Genomic DNA, 23452 nt, shown 5'->3' with positions numbered 1-23452 from the left:
GATTTGGTGGCTTACTAGGAGAGTGATCGACCTCCCATTCTGCTTCTGTGGATGCGGGCTGTGTGTGAGAGTGATGCTGAGTGAAGTTGTCTGGTGGGCTGCTGGAAGTGAAGCCAGCGTTTCAGGTATGCGGGTTCTGTGTTGTGTAGTGATTTGAATGTGTGTGAGAAGTTTGAACTGGCAGTGATTATGGGTGGGGAGCCAGTGGAGCTCTTTAAGGCATGAAGTGATGTGGGTTCGCACGGAAGGACAAGTCTGGCAGCGGCCTTCAGACGGTTTGAAGTCTGTGAAGGAGATGGGTTGGGATGCCGGCATAGCATGTGCTGCTGTAGTCCAATATGCTTGTGATAAGGGCCTTTGTGATGGTACGGAAGTGAGCGAGTACAGTGCTGGTCATGGCATTTTCCCAGATTGTAGATTTGATGGCACCAGGTGTCTGTGGGAGCCCTTGAGGGGCTGGTCTTCATTATTGCTTCAGAATCCTGGTTGGATACAGGGCTCCATGCTGTCAGGTGATATTCTTTGGTTGATGAGGGTAGCAGACTGGGAAGATCAATGAGGTGGTTGGGGTTAGAAGTTGCCGTAGAAGTTGGTGATTTTATTGTGGAAGTCAGAGGTTGTTGCAGAGTTCTTGTGTAGTGGGTGATAGTTTGGTTTGCGGCTGTTGGGTTGGTAAATTCCTTAATGGGAAATAATTCACCTAAAGTAAGACAACAGTAAATGGCTTAGGTTCTGCTACCTGGCATTACACAGCAAGCACATTTTGCTTAAAGATTTTCTTAATGATTGCTTGCCTTTTTAGCCAATGAACTACTACAGTACCCTGATTGTATCTTATAAGTACCTGTCAAACATTAAAACATGTTAAATACGCCTAATGGCTTTGTTTTGTCTTGAAAGTGGCTTTGAGGTGAGACTTTCGTGATTTATGGTCTCCAATAACCAGCTCCAGCTACTGGGGTTTAAATATTGTTTTTACTTTTAAGATGCATTATCGTGATGTGATAGTATCTTTATTTGACCTACATCTGCTCATCAGGAAGAAAATGTGTTTTGGCAGACATAGCTCGTGCCAGGAGATCCTCAAATGTAAGGCTCTTTCATCTTAGTCGAGAGTTTGCCTTTAAATTAAAAGGTGGTCATTTGTACGATTGTTCCACATATTCATTTGGGTCCATATGCATGCTTAGTAGAGAAAATATTTACACAATCTTGGTTTTTCTAGTGATCTCAAATTTTAACAAGAAAGGACAAATCTGTTCAAACCCTTGACTCATGTTTCTAATTTGTGGTGAGCCTATCCCAGGTGAAAATGTGGCTACGCACTTTGATAGGTGAATAGGGTTCTGTCTTTCCAAGTGATACAAAGGTGGAGACGTTCACGCTCCTCCTCGAGATTTTGTTCTGGTTACACCAGGACATTAGCATCTTTGATGGCCTTGTAAAAACCTGTCCCACTTGCAACCATTTGTAGGTCAGCAATACTGGGTACTCCTCAAGCTTTGTAAAAGCATTGCTGAATGGATGCACTGTCAAGAAATGCAGCAGTTTTCTGAGCAGAAATTTATTTGCCACCAATTCTGTGGTGTGAAACCTGATCCCTTGTTTGCCTTCTACCACCTACCATCTTTTTTGGCGTTAAAAAATTCCTAACGAGTTGGAAAGATGAGTAAGTATGACAGCGTAGTAAGGAAAAAATGTCTTTATTGTCATCTCTGTATTCCTACTTCCGGCTCCTGCTTCCCCAAACATCCACACACTACCCTTTCAGGTAAACTAGGCCTTGTTTGAATTTTTGAAAAAGCAGGTAGGATCTGGATGGGATGGGGTGCACAGGTGTAGGCAGTACCTTGTTATGCAGAGGAAGTGTCAGGCTAAAAGAACTTCTAGTGGCAGCATTTTTTTTCAAAGCTCTGTGGTTCTGCTTGCTGGTGCAGTCATGATACAGGTAGAGCAAAGACTAACACCAGAGTCATCTTGAATGTATTTTTAGGTCTCACCTAAGCAAAGCGAATTGCACTATCCCTTTGAGATATGCATCTACTCTGTGGGCATGGAGCACACCAATCACTTTTCATTTGTTCCTTTTAGTGCCCTTCATAAATTGGTGCTTTTATTTGCTGAATATGTTTTATTTGTCCCGCCTTGTGATGTTTTGTTCCCTCCCGTGGAGCCTGGCCCCATTACATGTAGTCGTCCCCTTTTCTGCATTCATGTTTCTTGCGGTGCACTATTTCTTTCTATTCCCTTGGCTTGTGTTTTGAGAACGCTCTTTTGTTTGGCTTTCTACACCAAAAAAAATGTGCTCAGATGACGGTACTGTGTAAACACATACGGCATTAGCGCTGAGATGCTGGCATTTTTAATACAGCAACAAGGCATTTAGTTGTTTTCAAAACGTTTTTATTTGTCCTTCCTAAAAAACACCATCAGATGTCGGCACGTTCATTTCTAAACACACACAGCATTCGCACTCAGATGTTGTCAATTTTATTTGTTTGCGGCACACTTTTCTAATTTTCTTTTTTTTTTTTAGAATGTTCTTTTGTTTGTTTTTTCACATTAAATGTGCTCAGATGACGGTACTTTCTGTTTCTAAACACACAAGGCATTCGCGCACTGATGTTGGCATTTTTAGTTTAAAAACACACAACATTTGTTTGCCTCGTCTCGCGTTTTAAGAATTCTTTTGTTTGTCTTTCCTAAAAAACGAGATCAGATGAAGGCATGTTTGTTTCTAAACACATGCGGCATTCATGCCACATGCTGGCATTTCTAATTTAGAAACACACACAGCATTTGATTGCTTTGGCTAATCTTTTTAGAATGTTTTTGATGGTCTTTCCTCAAAAAACGTGATTAAAGGTTGCCGGCATGGCCATTTCTAAATACTCACGGCATTCCAGCTCAAATGTTGTCCTTCCCCGCCAAGGACGTAATGGTTACGTCCGTTGCGCGGTGCTCAGGCACAACAGACGTAACCATTACGTCCTTCTACGGCCCTTGGGGGAAGTGCTAGTGCTCCCCTGAAGGCCTACGGGGAAGGGATGGAAAGGGAAATCGCTTCCCCTTCCACCTCCGACGTCCCTCAAACAGATCAGTCAGCAGGAATGCCCGCTAGACACCAGGGATTATTTATTTATTCAATTTCATGTTGCAGGGAGTGGCCCCTTGGGCAAGGGTCGCTCCCCTAATGGGGCATAATGTTTGGCGCCATTTCTGCCCCCCCCCCCCCCCCCCCGGGGGCAGATTGGTTATTATTTTTAGGGGGCAGAAACCACAATGACACCAGAAATTATTTACTTTTGTTTTTCTTGTGGGGGGAGGGGCAGCCCCTTGGGGAAGGGTCTGCCCCCCCCAAAGGGGGCAAACCACTGTAGGCCATTTCTTCCCCCCTTTGGGGGCAGATCAGCCTATTTCTTTTAGGCCTATCTGTCTCCAAGGGGGGCAGAAACCAGAAAGGCACCAGGGATTTATGTTATTTGTCAATTTCAGTATGGAGGAGTGGCCCTGTGGGTAAGGGCCTCTCCCCTTTGGGGGACAATATGTTTTAGGCCATTTCTGCCCCCCTTGGGGGCAGATCGGCCTATTATTTTTAGGCTGATCTGCCCCCAAGGGGGGCAGAAACCACAATGACACGAGGGATTGTTTACTTTTTTTTTTTTTATTTGTGTGGATGTGCGGCCCCTTGGGTAAGGGTCATCCCCCCCAAAGGGGGCACAGCACTGTGGGACATTTCTGCCTGTGTTAGGCCCATCTGCCCCCACAGGGGGAAGAAGCCAGTAAGGCACCAGGGCTTGTTTTTGTTTCGTTTTTTTTGTGTGTGTGTGTGTGTGGGGGGGGGGGGGGGGGGGGGGGGGGGGGAGAGGGGTCGACCCCTAGGCAAGTGTCACTCCCCTTTGGGGGCCAATATATCTTCTGCACCCCTTATGGCCAGATCGGCAGAAGCCACTAAGGCACCAGGGATTCCTTTGATTTTGTTTGTTTTTTGGGGTGAGGGGGGGTGACGGTCCCTTGGGCAAGGGTCACCCCCCCCCAAAGGGGACACATGACTGTTGGCCATTTCGGCCCTCCCGGGGGCAGATTGGACTATTATTTTTAAGCCTATTTGCCCCCAAGAGGGGCAGACACCACTAGACATCAGGGGAAATTTCTAAATGTTCGGTGGCGGTGTGTTTGCACCTGGCAAAGTATTTGCATTTGTGATTATAATGTTTTATTTCTCCTTTTTGTTATAGTTCAAAACTTTTGCTTCTTTTGCTGTGACCCCTTGCAGTTGTGGCAGTGACTGACCAGCAGTATGCATAGTTGCACGTTTTAGGTAAGAAAAAACAATTTACTCCAAATGAATATTGTTGCCATGCAAGAATGCCATTTTGTAAGTGGTGTACTAAATGCAGGATTGTGTGTGAAATTGTCCTTAGATTAGTGCACAATTATATTTGTGTTGTCTTAAGGGTAATTTTCTTTTCTTTTAGTAGGATATCATTGGTGATTGCTGTGGCTGTGAAGAGTAGTTGTTGGTGAGTCTAACTTTTTCAGGCAAGTGAGTGGTATCGTTTTTGAGTTTATAACTCTTAGTGATAAAGCCACACTTTGTTTATTACACAGTGCTGGTTGTTGGTGGTGCATTTGTCCAGTTACTTTTCGTAGGAAGGATCATGGCTAGCCGCAGGGTGACCCCTCAGCAGGTTGTTGGTATGCTTTTTGAGTCGTCTTCTGACCGTGATTATGAGACTGACTCTGCATCTTAGGCAGAGAAGGAAGTGCAAGATTCTGGAAGTGAATTTTCTGTCAGAGAGGAATTGTCTGAGGATGAAGCCACTCTCAGTGCTGATGAAGAGCCTGTTTTAGAGGAGGACACTGATGTGCCATTCCTGCAGCAGCCAGCGGCTGAAAGGCTTCCCATTGGAAGACCTGACTTCTGGGTTGCCCCAAACATGGAGCAGCCGGAGTTGCCAGCCTTTACTGGTCTCCCAGGGTGTACAGTGAAAACATGAAACTTTTTGCCTGTCAATTTCTTTAAGTTGTTTATGGACGATGTATTTTTTAAATAGATTGTTGAGCAGACTAATCTGTATTAGGAGCAGCATTTGAGGAACAACGCTGCCAGACTTAGGCCACACTCTAGAGCTAGCCGGTGGATTCCCACAAATCTGGAAGAGTTGAAAAAGTTCTTGGGTTTAACTTTTTTGATGGGGCTGATAAGGAAGCCATCACTGTCTTCTTATTGGTCTACTAGTCCCTTGATGGCAACTGCTATATTTCCAGCAACCATTAGTCGTAATCGGTATGAGCTTCTTCGGATGCTGCATTTTGTTGATAATGCTTTAGCCTTCCCAAGAGACCACCCTGATTCTGACCTTTGTTTTAAGATTAGACCTGTCCTTGATCATTTTGTAGATCAGTTTTCAGAGGTCTATGTTCCAGGGAAAGAAATAGCTGTGGACGAGTCTTTGGGTCCTGTTCAAGGGTAGTTTGGTTTTTAGGCAGTACATTCCTAGAAAGAGGGCACAGTATGGAATTAAAATGTATATGCTGTCTGAAAGTAGTACAAGATATGTTGATAATTTCCAGGTCTACAATGGTAGGGATTACAGTATTGACCCCCCCCCCCCCCCCCCCCCCCAGTTGTCCGCCTACTTTTGGAGTTAGTGAGAAAATTGTGTGGGAGCTTGGTAGACGACTGTTTAACAAAGGTCACCATTTGTATGTAGATAATTTCTACATTGGAGTGCAGTTGTTCAGGGAATTGTTCAGTGTGGACACTGTTGGTTGTGGCACAATCTGCTCTAACCATAAAGGTTATCCAAAGGAGCTTGTCTGTAAAAAACTTGAGAGGGGACAACACAGTGCCTGGTGGAATGATGAGCTGCTAGCTCTGAAATATGCAGACAGGAGGATGTCTACATACTAACTACCATCCATGATGAGAGTACTTCACCTGTGGCTGTTTGGGGTCAGGTTGCTGAAGTGCGCAAACCTGTGTGCATTGTAGACTACAATAAGCACATGGGTGGTGTTGACAGAGTAGATCAGAAGTTGGAACTTTACACTGCTGTTCGTAAGGCTTACGTTTGGTATAAGAAATTAGCAATTCATCTTTTCCATTTAGCAACTTTTAATGCTTTCGTTGTGTTCAAGAATAGCTCTCCAGAGTCAAGGATGACATTTGTGAAATGTCAGAGGTCTGTCATAGCAAGCCTTGTTGCGGTGGAACAGGCAAGAGTTCCTTGAGAAGCAGGGGTAGAGAATGTGACTAGATTGTAAGATCGCCCCTTTGCTGAGCACATTCCTCCCACGCCCAAAGAAGACTTTCCCGCTAAGAAATGTAGAGTCTGTGGTCGAATAGGTATTCGGAGGGAGACTCGTATGTACTGTCCCGATTGCATTCAAAGCCTGGGCTGTGAGTGGGTGTCTGTTTGAGGAGTTACCACACCCCAAAAAATTATTGGGAACTACTGTGAGCATATACTACCTGCTTTATATTTTCATATGTTCAGTTTCACGGTTGACATTACTGTCATGCATTTAGTTAGAGCTTTTGTGTTTGTAGTTTTGTACTTATTTATAATTAGTTAGTGGTTTCTTTGTTGTTTTAAAAAAAAAAGTGATGGCAGTGTACATGGAGTGGCGCTTGGCTGGCAGTGTGCATGGAGTGGCACTTGGCTGGCAGTGTGCATGGAGTGGCGCTTGGCTGGCGGTGAGCGAGAAGTGGCGTTTGGCTGGTGGTGTACGTGGAGTGGCGCTTGGCTGGCGGTGTGCGTGGAGTGGCGCTTGGCTGGCAGTGTAAATAATGACTTGCTGTTGGCCACTACAACATACTGCTAGCCAAACGCCAGTCCACAGACTCCCATCAGCTGGTGTAATTGTTGTATCAGGCATGTGGGCGTATGAAAGTGATGGGCCCTTGAATGGCGCTGTCTGTTGATGGGAGTGTTGTAATGTGCTGGTCCTGCGGCTGGCAGCGTGAATGATGCATGTCACGTATGAAGGCTGTGTGAATGGACTGTAAAGCGGTTGGTGCCCTGACGCGGCTTTACAGCTCATGAGCTGTGAGTCATTGGTTCAGTTTTTTTGGCCATTCAGTTATTAAGAGTGCATTTCATTTTTGTGTAATCTCCTGTTATACAATTTGATCTACTGAACCATCACTCACCTTTGTGCCAAATCCAACCAATATGTCTGGTAAAAATGAAAAAAACCTGCTTCGCTTTAATCAGGCGTCAAAGCACACCCGTGACAAGCTAGGTGTCTCGGGTGGGACCCTGATGATGAAGCATGCCACCAACTAGGTTGGTAGGTAAGGGGTCTTTTTAACATAACCTAAGTGTGTTTTTTTTTTTTACAATTTGAGTGTTACACCACAGAAGAATGTGGACACTTGTGCCGGCGTGATGATCCTACAAAGAAAAGTGAGGCAAATATGTTTTAAGCAAATTTAGAGGTTTGCTGGGAGTATGGGTAAGAAAATGTTGGGGGATCCACGCAAGCCACACTTCCTTGGACTCCTCCAGGTGTCTAGTTTTCAAAAACGTCTGGGTTTGGTAGGTTTTCCTAGATGACCGCTGCATCTGGGACCAAAAATGCCCCCTCCCCCCCCTTGCAAAAACAGGTAGTTTTGTAATAAATAATTTTGATGTGTCCACATTGTGTTTTGGGGCATTTCCTCATGCAGGCACTGGGTCTACCCACACAAATGGGGTACCATTTTTATCAGGGGACCTGGGGGAACACTAGGAAGAAGGGAGTTTGTGGCTCCCCTCAGATTCCAGAACTTCCCATCACCGAAACATGAGGAAAAAAAAGTGTTTTTTGCCATATTTTGAGGTCTGCAAATGATGCTGGGTAACAGAACCTGGCGAGAGCTGTGTATGTTTAGAAACTGAAAGTACAGTCATCTGAGGGCAAGTCACCCCATTCTAAATTCCCCCAGGTGTCTAGTTTTAAAAAATATATAGGTTTTCTAGGTTTCCCTAGGTGCTGGCTGAGGTAGAGGCCAAACTCCGCAGCTAGGCACTTTCCAAAAACACGTCAGATTTCAATGTAATAATGTGATGTGTCCATGTTGCGTTTTGGGGCATTTCCTGTCACAGGCACTAGGCCTACCCACACAAGTGAGGTACCATTTTAATTGGGAGACTTGGGGGAATACTGGGTGAAAGGAAATATGTGCCTCCTCACAGATTCCAGAACTTTCTGTCACTGAAACGTGAGGGAAAAAGTGTTTCTTTTTGCCAAATGTTGAGGTTTACAAAGGATTCTGGGTAACACAACCTTGTGTGAGCCCCACAAGTCACCTCATCCTGGATTCCCCTAGGTGTCTAGTTTTCATAGGTGCACAGGTTTGGTAGGTTTCCCTAGGTGCCGGCTGAGCTAGAGGCCAAAACCCACAGCTAGGCACTTTCCAAAAAACACGTCAGATTGCAATGTAAAAATGTCCTTGTTGCGTTTCCTGTTGCGGGCATTAGGCCTACCCATGCTAGTGAGGTACCATTTTTAATCGGGAGACTTGGGGGGAACACAGAATAGAAGAACAAGTGTTATTGCCCTGTCTTGCTTTCCTTGTGTGTGTAAAAAAGATGTATATTTGAGAAATGCCATGTAATTCACATGCTAGTATGTGAACACCGGGATTCAGAGGTGTGTAAATAACCACTGCTTCTCAACACCTTATCTTGTGCCTGTAAGGAAATGCCTCCTTGGCATGGTTGCCCCCTGACTTTTTGCCTTTGCTGATGCTATGTTTACAATTGAAAGTGTGCTGAGGCCTGCTAACCAGGCCCCAGCACCAGTGTTCTTTCCCTAACCTGTACTTTTGTATCCACAATTGGCAGACCCTGGCATCCAGATAAGTCCCTTGTAACTGGTACTTCTAGTACCAAGGGCCCTGATGCCAAGGAAGGTCTCTAAGGGCTGCAGCATGTCTTATGCCACCCTGAAGACCTCTCACTCAGCACAGACACACTGCTTGCCAGCTTGTGTGTGCTAGTGAGGACAAAACGAGTAAGTCGACATGGCACTCCCCTCAGGGTGCCATGCCAGCCTCTCACTGCCTATGCAGTATAGGTAAGACACCCCTCTAGCAGGCCTTACAGCCCTAAGGCAGGGTGCACTATACCATAGGTGAGGGTACCAGTGCATGAGCATGGTACCCCTACAGTGTCTAAACAAAACCTTAGACATTGTAAGTGCAGGGTAGCCATAAGAGTATATGGTCTGGGAGTTTGTCAAACACGAACTCCACAGCACCATAATGGCTACACTGAAAACTGGGAAGTTTGGTATCAAACTTCTCAGCACAATAAATGCACACTGATGCCAGTGTACATTTTATTGCAAAATACATCCCCGGAGGGCACCTTAGAGGTGCCCCCTGAAACTTAACCAACTGCCTGTGTAGGCTGACTAGTTCCAGCAGCCTGCCACACTAGAGACATGTTGCTGGCCCCATGGGGAGAGTGCCTTTGTCACTCTGAGGCCAGTAACAAAGCCTGCACTGGGTGGAGATGCTAACACCTCCCCCAGGCAGGAGCTGTGACACCTGGCGGTGAGCCTCAAAGGCTCACCCCTTTGTCACAGCCCAGCAGGGCACTCCAGCTTAGTGGAGTTGCCCGCCCCCTCCGGCCACGGCCCCCACTTTTGGCGGCAAGGCTGGAGGGAACAAAGAAAGCAACAAGGAGGAGTCACTGGCCAGTCAGGACAGCCCCTAAGGTGTCCTGAGCTGAAGTGACTCTAACTTTTAGAAATCCTCCATCTTGCAGATGGAGGATTCCCCCAATAGGGTTAGGATTGTGACCCCCTCCCCTTGGGAGGAGGCACAAAGAGGGTGTACCCACCCTCAGGGCTAGTAGCCATTGGCTACTAACCCCCCAGACCTAAACACGCCCTTAAATTTAGTATTTAAGGGCTACCCTGAACCCTAGAAAATTAGATTCCTGCAACTACAAGAAGAAGGACTGCCTAGCTGAAAACCCCTGCAGAGGAAGACCAGAAGACGACAACTGCCGTGGCTCCAGAAACTCACCGGCCTGTCTCCTGCCTTCCAAAGAACTCTGCTCCAGCGACGCCTTCCAAGGGGCCAGCGACCTCTGAATCCTCTGAGGACTGCCCTGCTTCGAAAAAGACAAGAAACTCCCGAGGACAGCGGACCTGCTCCAAAAAGACTGCAACTTTGTTTCAAGAAGCAGCTTTAAAGAACCCTGCAATCTCCCCGCAAGAAGCGTGAGACTTGCAACACTGCACCCGGCGACCCCGACTCGGCTGGTGGAGAACCAACACCTCAGGGAGGACCCCCGGACTACTCTACGACTGTGAGTACCAAAACCTGTCCCCCCTGAGCCCCCACAGCGCCGCCTGCAGAGGGAATCCCGAGGCTTCCCCTGACCGCGACCCTCTGAAACCTAAGTCCCGACGCCTGGAAAAGACCCTGCACCCGCAGCCCCCAGGACCTGAAGGACCGGACTTTCACTGGAGAAGTGACCCCCAGGAGTCCCTCTCCCTTGCCCAAGTGGAGGTTTCCCCGAGGAAGCCCCCCTTGCCTGCCTGCAGCGCTGAAGAGATCCGTTGATCTCTCATAGACTAACATTGAAAACCCGACGCTTGTTTCTACACTGCACCCGGCCGCCCCCGCGCTGCTGAGGGTGAAATTTCTGTGTGGGCTTGTGTCCCCCCCGGTGCCCTACAAAACCCCCCTGGTCTGCCCTCCGAAGACGCGGGTACTTACCTGCAAGCAGACCGGAACCGGGGCACCCCCTTCTCTCCATTCTAGCCTATGCGTTTTGGGCACCACTTTGAACTCTGCACCTGACCGGCCCCGAGCTGCTGGTGTGGTGACTTTGGGGTTGCTCTGAACCCCCAACGGTGGGCTACCTTGGACCAAGAACTGAACCCTGTAAGTGTCTTACTTACCTGGTAAAACTAACAAAAACTTACCTCCCCCAGGAACTGTGAAAATTGCACTAAGTGTCCACTTTTGAAATAGCTATTTGTCAATAACTTGAAAAGTATACATGCAATTGAAATGATTCAAAGTTCCTAATGTACTTACCTGCAATACCTTTCAAACAAGATATTACATGTTAAATTTGAACCTGTGGTTCTTAAAATAAACTAAGAAAATATATTTTTCTATAACAAAACCTATTGGCTGGATTTGTCTCCGAGTGTGTGTACCTCATTTATTGTCTATGTGTATGTACAACAAATGCTTAACACTACTCCTTGGATAAGCCTACTGCTCGACCACACTACCACAAAATAGAGCATTAGTATTATCTATTTTTACAACTATTTTACCTCTAAGGGGAACCCTTGGACTCTGTGCATGCTATTCCTTACTTTGAAATAGCACATACAGAGCCAACTTCCTACAGTGCCCATTTTGGAAATACAAAGGTTTCCTTGATACCGATTTTTCACTCTTTATATTTCACCAAATGAGTAGCTGTATACCCTGTATACAATGAAAACACATTGTAATGTGCAGCTCCTTTATTGGCTCTAGGTACCCAGGGTTCTTGATGAACCTACAAATCTTATACATCCCTGCAACCAGAAGAGTCCAGCAGCCATAACTGTATATTGCTTTCAAAAATCTGCCATAGCTGGAAAAAGTTATAGAAGAAAAAGTGGACAGAAATGGCTCTTATCACCTCATTTTCAATATTTTTTTCATTTTAGCTGCTATTTCTGTAGGAAAGCCTTGAAAGATCTACACAAATGACCCCTTGCTGAATTGAGAATTTTGTCTAATTTTCAGAAATGTTTAGCTGTGCAGGATCCAGCATTCGTTTCACATCTATTTCTGTCACTAACTGGAAGGAGGCTAAAAGTACAAAAAATAGTCAAAATGGGGTATGTCCCAGTACAATGCCATAATTGTGTTGAAAATGTGTTTTTCTGTTTCAAGTCTGCCTGTTCCTGAAAGCTGGGAAGATGGTGATTTTAGCACTGCAAACCATTTGTTGGTGCCATTTTTAGGGGAAAATCCACAAGCTTTTGTCTGCAGCCCTTTTTCCCATTTGTTTTTTTAAAAACGAAATTTTTGCTGTATTTTGGCTAATTTCTTGGTCTCCTCCAGGGGAACCCATAAAGTCTGGGTACCTCTAGAATCCCTAGGATGTTGGAAAAAAAGGAAGCAAATTTGGTGTGGGTAGCTTTTGTGGACAAAAAGTTATGAGGGCCTAGGCGCGAACTGCCCAAATAGCCAAAAAAGGCTTGGCGCAGGAGGGGGAGAAGGCCTGGCAGCAAAGGGGTTGAGCCTGATTTGTGGCACACAGTTTATTTTCTATTCCCTTGGCACCTGTTTTGAGAATGTTCTTTGGTTTGGCTTTCCCCCCAAAAAGCCCTAAGATGACGGTACTTTCAGTTTCTAAACACACACAGCATTCCCACAAAGATGTTGGGATTTTAAGTTGAGCAACACGCATGGCATAATGTTTTTGTTTGTCTTTTCTAAAAAAAAATGTTAACAGATGATGGCATGTTCTTTTCGGAACACATCATTTGCACTCAGATGTTTGCATTTTAAGTTTCGGTCCCGTCTTTTCATTTTTATTAGTTTGTGGCGCACTATCTTTCGATTGCCTAAGCTCGTGTTTTCAGAATGTTGTTTTTTGTCTTTTCTTTTAAAAAAACGATCAAATGACAGCATGGTTATTTTCCAAGCGCACCCGGCATTCGCACTCACATGCAGGCATTTCAAGTTTATAAAAACATGGCATTTGCATGCCTCAGCCAGAACACACGAGCAAAGGCAAGCAAAGCCATGTGTGTTTATAAACATGAAAAGCCTATATCTGAGCGTGAATGCAGTGTGTGTTTAGAAACTCAGTTGCGCATGCCGTGATAATTCATACCTTACAAGCCTCTAGGTTAATATATGTCTCAGTATCAGGCGTTCTCCACACTGAGCTACGTCATTCACTGGTGGTGCGATGTATATGTACCTTTATATTTTTCTAAAGCATACCTTTCCTTTAAGATTGTGGGCTTTATGCTCTCATTTTATTAAAGGTTTTAGGCCCTCTTTACACATGGCTACGGTCTGCTCACCGAGGCACGGGCACAACCATTCACCTATCCAACTTAGTGGTGGCTCATTGTAGATGTAGGTTTATCTTTTTAGAAACCACAGTTTTTGTTCAAGAACGTGGGAGTTAAAACACAAAAATTAGAGTGTGAACCCAGCCAGAGGGGTTTGGAACGTTTCACATGGCCACCAAGTTACTTTACTCAATGCTGTGAAACTTCATATCTTACAAAGCTCTAAATTAATATTTATCTGTAGAACATTTGTGGTGCATCTAACTGTTGTGTGTGGAATATTTATTTCATTCATGGCACACTCAGAAGGAGGCGCTCTCCACACATAGCTACCTCACTCATTGGTGGTGCAAGGTACATATATCTTCATCTTTTTCTAAAGCACACTTTTTCTGTAAAATTCTGGGTGTTATGTTCTCATTTTATTAAAGAGTTTAGACCCTCGTTACACGTGGCTATGGCCTTCTCACAGCAGCAGGCACACAACCATTCAGATATCTCACTTGGTGGTGCATTTCATGAGCCTTCATAACTTACAAACTTCAAAATTATCAGTTATTTCTACATTTATGGTGTGCCTCAGTGTTGCCCTTGGGATATTTCATTCATGGCACATTCTCACCCACCGTCGCTCTATGGTGGTGCAATGTATGTATTAAAATGTTAATAAAACTTCCAAAAATATATTCACAGGCAACAGATCCGCCGGAAACAATATCAATTTGTATATATGGAATTGAAAAAACAAACTAGGAAATAAGTACCTTAATGTGGAAAAAACAGAAAACTTTCAATCAAATTCAGTAATGAACTTTTAATGGACAGGTTCCTTATAAATCCACAAGTGGAAGACTCATCCCATGCATTCATGACACATTTACCCATAACATGTAAGTCATTTTTTGCATTGGAATTAATAAAGAAATAATAAAGGATACTGCCACAAGCTAAATACAAAAAAAGAAAAATGTAAATAAAAATGCATTGTAAGTACAATATCTTACAGCTTAACCAACATTACACTAATAACAATAGACAAAAATATTCCTATGCAATACAATTGTACAAAAGAAATAAAATGCCATTCATTTAACAAAAATTAAAAACTATTATCAAAGCATGCAGTACTTAAAAACAAGCACTGGCAAAGCCAATACTGTAGGTCTTGCCTTTGAGATTTTGTTTGTTGTTTCTGCTTAACACAAAACCTATTATCAACGCATACAGTACTTATAAAAAAGTAACTATTTGGTACAAATCGTAATACCTAACAAAATTCTACACCACCCCACAAAACAAACATACATCAAATATAAAACAACGCATGAAATATTACTGGATTAACACAAACAATAAACACTTAATGTACACATAACTACAGTAAAACAGAAACAACAAAAAAGAAAAAACAAAGACGAAATCTATTGGCTTTGCCAATGCTTGTTTCTCATATGACTGAACTTCTGGGGTGCTGTAGCCACTCTAGAGAGACTTTTGATGATTTTAACCCCTTGTATGGGTCGGAAGGCTGGAAGCCATCTGATGTTGCAGTGCTCATGTGCGTCAGGAAGCTCCCGGCCATCCGCGCACATGGCACTGGAAATCCCGCTGGTGTGGGCACTAGAGGGATTTAATTTCTGCCAAAAAACAGTCTCTGGGGCTGCAGCATAGCTTCCCCAGGTCTTGAGACTCTTTTAGATGTTCAGTGAAACTGCATGGCGCGTGGACTTCATTTAATTGAAAACGAAAGTGAAATGAGCGGATCATTTCACTTTCACTGCCTCGGTGCGTAGGTGGCTATCTCAGCCCCCCTGGCACTGAGGCAGACGGGAGAGGTATCACTGGAAAAGGGAAGCGACGGAAGGGGGTGGGGTCCCTTTTTGGAGACCACCGCATGAGGGTGATCCCCAAGCAGGGTTTCACCCACTAGACACACCAGGAAGGGAGAAGCACCCCACTGGGCAAGGTCTTTTGCTCCCCCTTATGTTTATGACCATAAACAGTCTTTCTGTCCCCCACTACCACCAGATGGGGGCAATAGCACCTAATTTCCCACGGGGGGCAGAAACCCCACTAGGCATCAGGGTCCTTTTTGTTTTTGTATACATCTTGTAGTGGGGGCTACCCTGAATGGGTATTTCAATGCCTCCACCCCCCCCCCCTGAAAAAAGCAGTCTCTGTGCCCCCCCAGGACAAAAAGCACCAGGATGTTTTTTTTTTTTTTTAATTCATCTAGGGGTGGGGGCTGCCCACAATGTGCATTGCAATGCCCCTCCCCACAATCCCCTCCTGCCCCTCCAAATATACTGCAGTATTTTTGTCCCCCCCAATCAGCCCTTACAGGGAGGAATAAAGCACACTATGCACCAGGGAGTTTTTGTTATTCATCCAGGGGTGGGGGCTGCTGAGAATGGGCAGTGCAATGCTTCCCCTATCCCCCCAAAAAATATGACTAGTCTTTCTGCCCCCACTCCCTGTGGGGAGATGATGGGGGGCAAGAGGCCACAGCCTACTTGGCAGCAGGGATTTTTTTGTTGGTAGTGTAGGGGCTGCCCAGATCGGACATGGCAATGCCCCCACTCCCCACCAAAATAAATGGGCACAGTTTTTCTGCCCCACCCCGGGGGACAGATGGGGATTATTAGCCCCGATCAGCCCCCCAGGGGAGGCAGAAAGCCCACTAGACACAAGGGAAGCATTTGTTTTTTTAAAGTATAGGGGTGGGGGCTGCCCACCACCAGGAGCATGGTCATGCCCCCAAGCTCATGGTGGTCTTTCTGCCCCCCCACACCCCCCAATGAACTAAAACATATCATCCCAATGGCAAGCAAGAGGACATTTGACTCTTTTGGGTGTTGATTTTACATATGGGGCAAGAGAACGTGGCTACCTCCCAATTTAATCCCACTTGCAATGGTGAGTGCTGTACTTTTTGGACTTGGGTACGCTGCCACCTGGAAAAACCTACCAGACCCAGACACTTTTCAAACCTAAACATCTGGGAGGGGTCAGGGTGGTGTGTGTCACATGCACCCCACACCATTTTCTTACCCACAATGCCCTGCAAATTTCCAACTTTGCCTGAAATCATGCAATTTACCTACATTTCTGGATAGAAACTTCCGGAATCTGCAGGAATCTGCTAAATTACCCACCACCCAGCATTGCCCCATCTGTACTGTTAAAAACTCTGCTGCATTTGTGTGGGTGCCCAAAGCAGAATCAGGCTAAAAACATATGAAAACAACTGTCCTTTTGGACCCACTTTAGTTCCCCCTCATTTTTACACGTTTTTGGCCCTTCCCTGTCGCAGGCACTTAGACCACCATACAAGTAAGGTATAATTTTTACCAGGAGACTGAGGGGAATGCTGGGTGGTTGGAAATTTGTGCCGGCACGGTGATCCCAAACACAGATATGAGGAAAACGTGTTGTTGTTTTTTTTAGCTAAATTTGAGGTTTGCAGGCGATTCAGGGTAAGAAAACTGGGTGATCCATTCAAGCCACACCTCCCTGGACTTCCCCATGTGTCTAGTTTTCAGAAATGTCTGGGTCTGGTAGGTTTCCCTAGATGATCGTCGAGCGGGACCAAAAATGCAGGTGCCACTTTGCAAAAATAAGCTGTTTTGTGATAGACAATTTTGATGTGTTCACAATACGTTTTGGGCCCTTCCCTGCCACAGACACTTGGCCCACCCAGACAAGTGTGGTAGCATTTTTATCTGGAGACCTGTGGGAACGCTGAGTGGTAGAAAAGTTGCGGCTCACCTCAGATTCCAGAACTTTTGATCACAGAAATGTGAATTAAATGTGTTTTTTAGACGAATGTTGAGGTTTGCACAGGATTCTGGCTAACAGAACCTGCGGAAAGCCACACAAGTCACCCCACTCTGGATTCCCCTGGGTGTCTAGTTTTAAAAAATGTACAGGTTTGCTAGGTTTCCCTTGCTGATATGTCCCAGTAAAATGGGAAAACCATGTTGAAAAATTTGTTTTTTTAATTCAAGTCTGCCTGTTCCTGAATGCTGGGAAGGTGGTTATTTTAGCACTGCAAACTCTGTTGGTGCCATTTGCAGGGTAAAAACAGGTGCTTTCTTTTACAGCACTTTCCCCCATTTTTCTCAAAAACCCCGCAATTCAGCTGTATTTTGACTAATTTCCCAGTCCCCTCCAGGAGAATCCACTAACCATGGGTACCTTTAGAATCCCCAAGGGGTTGGAAAAAAGGACGCAAACTGGGCAGTGATACCTCATGTGGACAAAGGGTTATGGTGGTCTAAGCACGAACTACCCCAAGTAGCCAAAAACAAAAAGGATTAGCCTGGGGGCTAGCAGTCAAAGGATTAATGCATTTGATAAGATTTTATGAATGTGAATCTATTACAGAGATATTTGAGGGCAAACTTAGTTTGTTTAGTACGTTAGATACCTTGCTTAAGCACTACCACATGACTGTTTTAAGGTCCATACCAGACCTTTACATTGCACAAAGAGTCATTTCTATAATAAACATTCAGGGCGTAGTTTATTCCGCTTGCAAAACAGTGGCAAAGGGCATACAAAAGAGGTAGATAACAGCCGTAACAGTAGTAGAGATTTGAATTTGGGCACTAAACACTAGGATGACATGTTGTAAAATGAATGCAAGAGGCATCCGCAGTAAAACATACAAACACAATTGAACATGTCTTACTTTTAATAAAACAAAAGTTGTTTAACAAACTAAAAAGGTCTTCTTACTCGTTGGTTGGCTTGACAATGTCCATGGAATGCGATACCACGTTCTTTTTATGCTCACCACTGAGGCATAAGTTAACAGACACCCTGTACAAACCTCAATGTCTTTCAAAAAACTGTCACTGGTTCTAGAACTAGAACACTTTGCATCATCAAGTATCTCATTCAACCATCTTTAAACTGCATTTGCACACATTTTACACATTTACCCCCCTTGTAAATCTTCATCAGTATTAAGAAACATATCAGCTAATCATTTTATAAAAGGTTATCCCACATTGTCAAGACCTTGACAGTAAATTTTCAACAGATTCAGACCTTTGATGTCTTGACATGGGGACAATCTCCTAAAATGGATGGAACCTTGATGTGCCCATGTTTATTTTTTTAATCACAGAACAAAGTTTGGTTTTCCTTAATCATTTTATTTACCTCCTTATGGACAGACCCATTACTAGCAACCACACCATCCTCTTAAGCAGGCACAGCGTGTCTGCATTGCAGTCATTCAAATGGTGTCTCTTTTCTCGGGCAGTGACGCATAGTGGGATAAATCCACATTACACCTCACATAAGGTCTTCTAAAATCAATGATGAATCACATTCTTATTGTAAAATACACGTTTCTCCAAAAAATCAAACGGAATAATGCAAGACTCAGATAATCCAATCTTAGCCAAGAGTATTCATGAAAAAAGGCTCCATAAAAAACACCCAGACAGCTTTAAAAAAAAAAAAAGATACAGCCTCTCCTATAACGTTGAAACAATTCTATGAATTTTGCAGAACTAATGACAGAATATATAAAAGTGAGAAGTAAACATAGTTTCTCCAGTTGAAATACAGCAATTCAATACACTTTTCCTAAAGTGCACAAAGGCTCTTTGGCCTTCAAGAGAGACCCAAACTTTCTCCATAAATTTTACATGACTTGTCATTTAAAAGGTACTCTCTGCTCAATGGCATTTCACGGCATCTATTACCCTGTGACACCCTATTTTAATGTAGAGTGGTCTTAGCCATCTTCATTGCTTGAGTAACAGCGCAGGACAAACACATACATTTGTGATAATGATTCTACTTTGTAATTACAGAGACAACATTGTTTAGAATGTTGGCCATACGTACCTACACTTCATTAAGGGAGAGCATAGGAAGCGGATATGGATAAGTCCCAGTCTCATTGGTTTGGTCGCAGGGCAAGAAAGGTAATGAGCCAATTTCTTCCCAAAAAAGCTCTCCGCTGTGTCACCTGCACATTTCTTATTTTGCAGTTTCTTTATGTTCTTTATAGTAGAGAGTGTTTTAAACTTTTTCTGATCACTTTTTTTAAATTGTAGTTCAGAAATTCACCAACTTACGTTCCTTTAGATGTGATCCCTAGAGCGGCGTATCGTGCAGCAAGTAATCAGAAATCAGACATGAGTTTCAGTGATGGTTGCTGAAAACTGAATCTCAAATTGTTTTTGTAATAACCTTATAATAATAAATCAATGACTTGCAAAAGCCTTTTGAAAATAGTATAAACTGTTTGGTTGTATCGCTGACCCCCTTAGCCTGGGGGTGATAAATGGTAGTGTGCTACTAGTTTCGTGCAGTTTGAGTCGAAACCCTACACATTTAACATCTTTATCACTCATGAAAACTCTTCCTACTGAAATGAGCTCACAAACGTTTGTAACGACCACATGACCAGTTGAAAATTCAACTTAAGTTAAGTTGAACCACTTCAAAAGGTATCAATTTCCAGTTTAAGTTTATTTTTATGTTCATTAAGCACAATTACAATCCAGTAAAAGCACAAAAAGAACACAGATCACCCAAATACATTATGCAAGGGTTTGTCTTAGAGTGCTCAGACACTGCCAATTAACTCCACAGTAATTATTTCAAAGTATTCAGCTGTGCCTCCTTAATTCTGAAGCAGGTTTTTAAGGTGCTTGCTTCCAACAGCCCAAGGCTGTCTAATGAGACCACTGCACTCTACGCCACTCTACTCTTAACCACTGCACTCTATGCCAATGTACTCTACGCCAATATACATCACTGCACTCTGAAACTCTACTCAGCAAAACTGCACTCTTCGCCACTGAACTCTATGCCATTAAACTCTACTCCATGCCACTGCACACTACAGCACTATACTGTACTCTACACCACTCTGCGCCACTGCCCTCTGCAACACTCAACTGTATGCCACTCCATGCCACTGCAGTGTACGCCGCTGAATTACATGCCACCGCAGTGTACGCCACAATATTCTGCAACACTACGCCAATGCACTCTACACCAGTCCACTCTACGCCACTCCAGTGTATGCAACTCTGTGTGACTCCACACTATGCCTTTCCAAAACACAACACTCTGCCACGCCACTCTACAAGGTTCTACTCCACTCTTCGCCACTCCACTCTACGACTCTCCTCGCCACTGTCCTCTACACCACTAACTTTTAGCCATGCTGAACAGCAGCCATGCTGGTGTACAACATGGCTAATACACAGTGGCAAAGCCAATAGCTCTTGCATTAGCTATTGGCTTTGTCAATGCTTGTTACTGACTTTCATGTCATTAGGTTGCCAAGTTCCAGACTTCCACAGTTTCCTCCTGCAAATGACTAACTTGGACTTTGCTATATTTATTGCCAACTTGTTCATGTTGCACCATTTGTCTAATGAATTCAATGACTTTGGGAGGCCCATCCCATTTCAATCTAAAAGGACTGTGCAAAGACAGACCGAGATGAAATACTTGGCTGCCACAGAGCTTCAGGGGATATGCTCTTACTTCTCCTAGTGCCACTGCCATGTCACCCATTCTTACACTGCAATTTGTAAAATTTCAGTGCATACACCACTAATTGTTCACAATTTTGTCCAGGCCCACCTATGACTGTACAATGTCTACACAACAGAAGTTGAGTTATATTCCCCGGTTGAGGCTGTTGAAGCTTCCCCTGGATATATATTCATGATATAGTGCTCGTTTGTTTGTAAGACCTGTATCTTCTACCTCACGCTTGAGAGATCCAAAAAGTTAATATAGATGTCTTATTTAGTAGGTCTCTTCTAAAGTAGACATGGTGTATGGACAGTGGTGATATGTTTAGGAGGCATTCCACGCCAGAAATACCAAGGGGCAGATTTGCTAATGATTCCATATATCTTCCTGCCTCGAAAGAGAGGCTTTTGCTCCTTTGAACGATCATTCAGGAGGCTGGACTGTCATCACATTTAGCAGGACTATGCATTTCTGTCCATTTGATTTTCTTGACTCACTGTACCCAGATTCTAAAAAAGTTGACAGAGCACCTTAATAACTAAGGGCGTGTACCGCCTAGCATTCTGTAAAGCTTTTGCTAGCAGTTAGGAAAGCACACTTTTTATAATTCTGAAGTGTGATGGTGTAGGAAAGTGCCACTGTTGGCATGGTTACTCCCCACAGACGTTTTGCCCAATGTTGATGCCAACTTTGAATTGAAAGTGCGCTGGGATCAGGCTAACCAGGTCCCAGCATCAGTGTTCTTTCCCAAAATCTCTACCTTTGTTTCCATTATTGGCACACCCCTAATCCCTTGTAAAATGTACCCATCGTACCAAGGGCCCTGTGGCCAGGCAAAGTCCCCAAGGGCTGCAGCATGTATTATGCCACCTAGGGAACCCCTCACCAAGCACATGTACACTGCCTCCTCGCAGGGTGCCATGCCCACAAGCCACTGCCTGTGGCATAAGTAAGTCACCCCTCTAGAAGGCCTCAAACTTCTTAGCACAATAAATCCCCACAGATGCCAGTGCAGGGTTTATTGAAAAATGCACCTCCTGTATGTTAGCCAAACTGCTAGTGCAGGACTGACCGGTCTGTGCCAGCCTGCCACTTTCAGACAAGTTTCTGACCACATGGGGTGAGCGCTTTTGTGCTCTCTGTGGTCAGAAACAAAGTCTGACCTGCGTGGAGGTGCTTCACACCTACCTCTTACAGGAACTGTAACACATGGTGGTGAGCCTCGAAGGCTCAAGCCTCGGACTACAGTGCCCCAGGGCACTCCAGATAGTGGAGTTGCACACCCCCCGGACAAAGGCCGACTTTGGGCAGCAAGAAATTTTAGGGAAAACAGGGAGAAGTGACCACCCCAGCCAGGTCCACACCTAAGGTGTCCAGGGCTGATGTGACCCCCTCCCTGCAGAATCCTCCATCCTTGTTTGGAGGACAGGGACCAACAGGATTAGGTTTGTGCCCTCCTCCCAAAAGGGAGTGGGCACAAGGAGGGTGTAGCTACCCTCTGGGACAGTAGCCGTTTGGCTACTGCCTTCAGACCTCTGAAACGCCCCTAAATCCAGAATGTAAGGGCCTCCCCGAAGCCAGCTCACCAGATTCATGGCGACCTGACAAGAGGAAAAAGGATTGCATAGTTGAAACCCCCAGCAGAGAAGAAGGAGGACAACAACTGATTTGGCCCCAGCCCTACTGGCCCGTCTCCTGCTTCAAAGAACCTGCACATGAACAGCGATGCATCTAGCTGTACCAGCAACCTCTGCCAAGCTCCAGAGGACTGCCCTGCATCCAAAAGGACCAAGAACTCCTGCGGACAGCAGCCCTGTCCAAGAAAAAACAACAACCAAGGACTCTAGCCTCACTCCGAATGTGTGAGACCTGACCACTCTGTACCTGGCATCCACAGCCCATGTTCTAGGTGGCCCAACCAGCTAGAGAGGATCCTTATGCGATTCTGAGCAACTGCCACCCTGGGTTGACCTCTCTACCCTTCCACGACAACGCCTGCAGAAGGAATCCCGAGGACCCCCCTGACCGCGAAAGCTCCAGACGAAGATATTGGACGTCTAAAGACACACTGCACCTGCAGCCCCCTGGACTTGGAGAACCCAACCTCCGGTGCAGAAACGTTCAGCAGGCGGCCGTTCTACCTGTCCAGCCTGTGGTTTGCCTGAGTCAACCCCCTGGACCTCCCCTGCAGCATCCGAGTGACCCCCGGGGGTCCCCTCATAGAGAACCATTGGAAACCTAATGTCTTGTTTGCACCCTGCACCCATCCGCCCCAGTGTTGCTGAGGGTGTGTGTTTGGTGCCTACTGTTGCACTGTCAACTTTTAAAACAGATAATTGTCAATATTTCAAAAAACTGTATCCCTTATCGATTTCAAGCAAAGTGCTATTTATATATATGTGTGAAATATGAAACTATTGAAGTACTTACCTGAAACTTGAATCTTGTGGTTCTAGAAATAAATTAAGAAAATATAATTTTACTATATAAAAACCATTGGTCTGCAGTTAAGTCATTGAGTGTGTGCTTCTTCTATGGTCTGTGTGTGTACAACAAATGCTTTGCACTACCCTATGATAAGCCTAACTGCTCGACCACAGTACCACAAAAGAGAGAATCAGTATTATCTACTTTAGCCTCTGTTAAGCCCCTAAGGAACCCCAGGACTTTGTGCACACTACATCTCACTTTGATATAGTCTATACAGAGGCAGCTTCCTACAGATGGAAACAAAGATTTTAGTAGGAATACTTTGCTTGGTGATGTGCAAATGATACATATTTGCTGACACTATTTTCACACATTATTGTTGGTGCGCTATGTATTTTTATCAATAAAACTGATGTCAGTAGGAAAGTCTGTGACCCTTTCAACTAAAAATGCCCTG

General features: G+C 44.7%; 1 protein-coding gene across 1 annotated transcript in view; it reads right to left on the bottom strand.

Moving 5' to 3' along the window:
• COG4 (component of oligomeric golgi complex 4) overlaps positions 1–23452 on the bottom strand; it is a 240022-nt gene that overhangs the window by 156963 nt on the left and 59607 nt on the right. The gene's annotated exons all lie outside the window — the stretch shown is intronic.

Source organism: Pleurodeles waltl, chromosome 12 (genome assembly GCF_031143425.1).
Source record: "Pleurodeles waltl isolate 20211129_DDA chromosome 12, aPleWal1.hap1.20221129, whole genome shotgun sequence".
NCBI classification, from domain to species: Eukaryota; Metazoa; Chordata; class Amphibia; order Caudata; family Salamandridae; genus Pleurodeles; species Pleurodeles waltl.
This window is presented reverse-complemented; position numbering and strand designations above follow the sequence as displayed.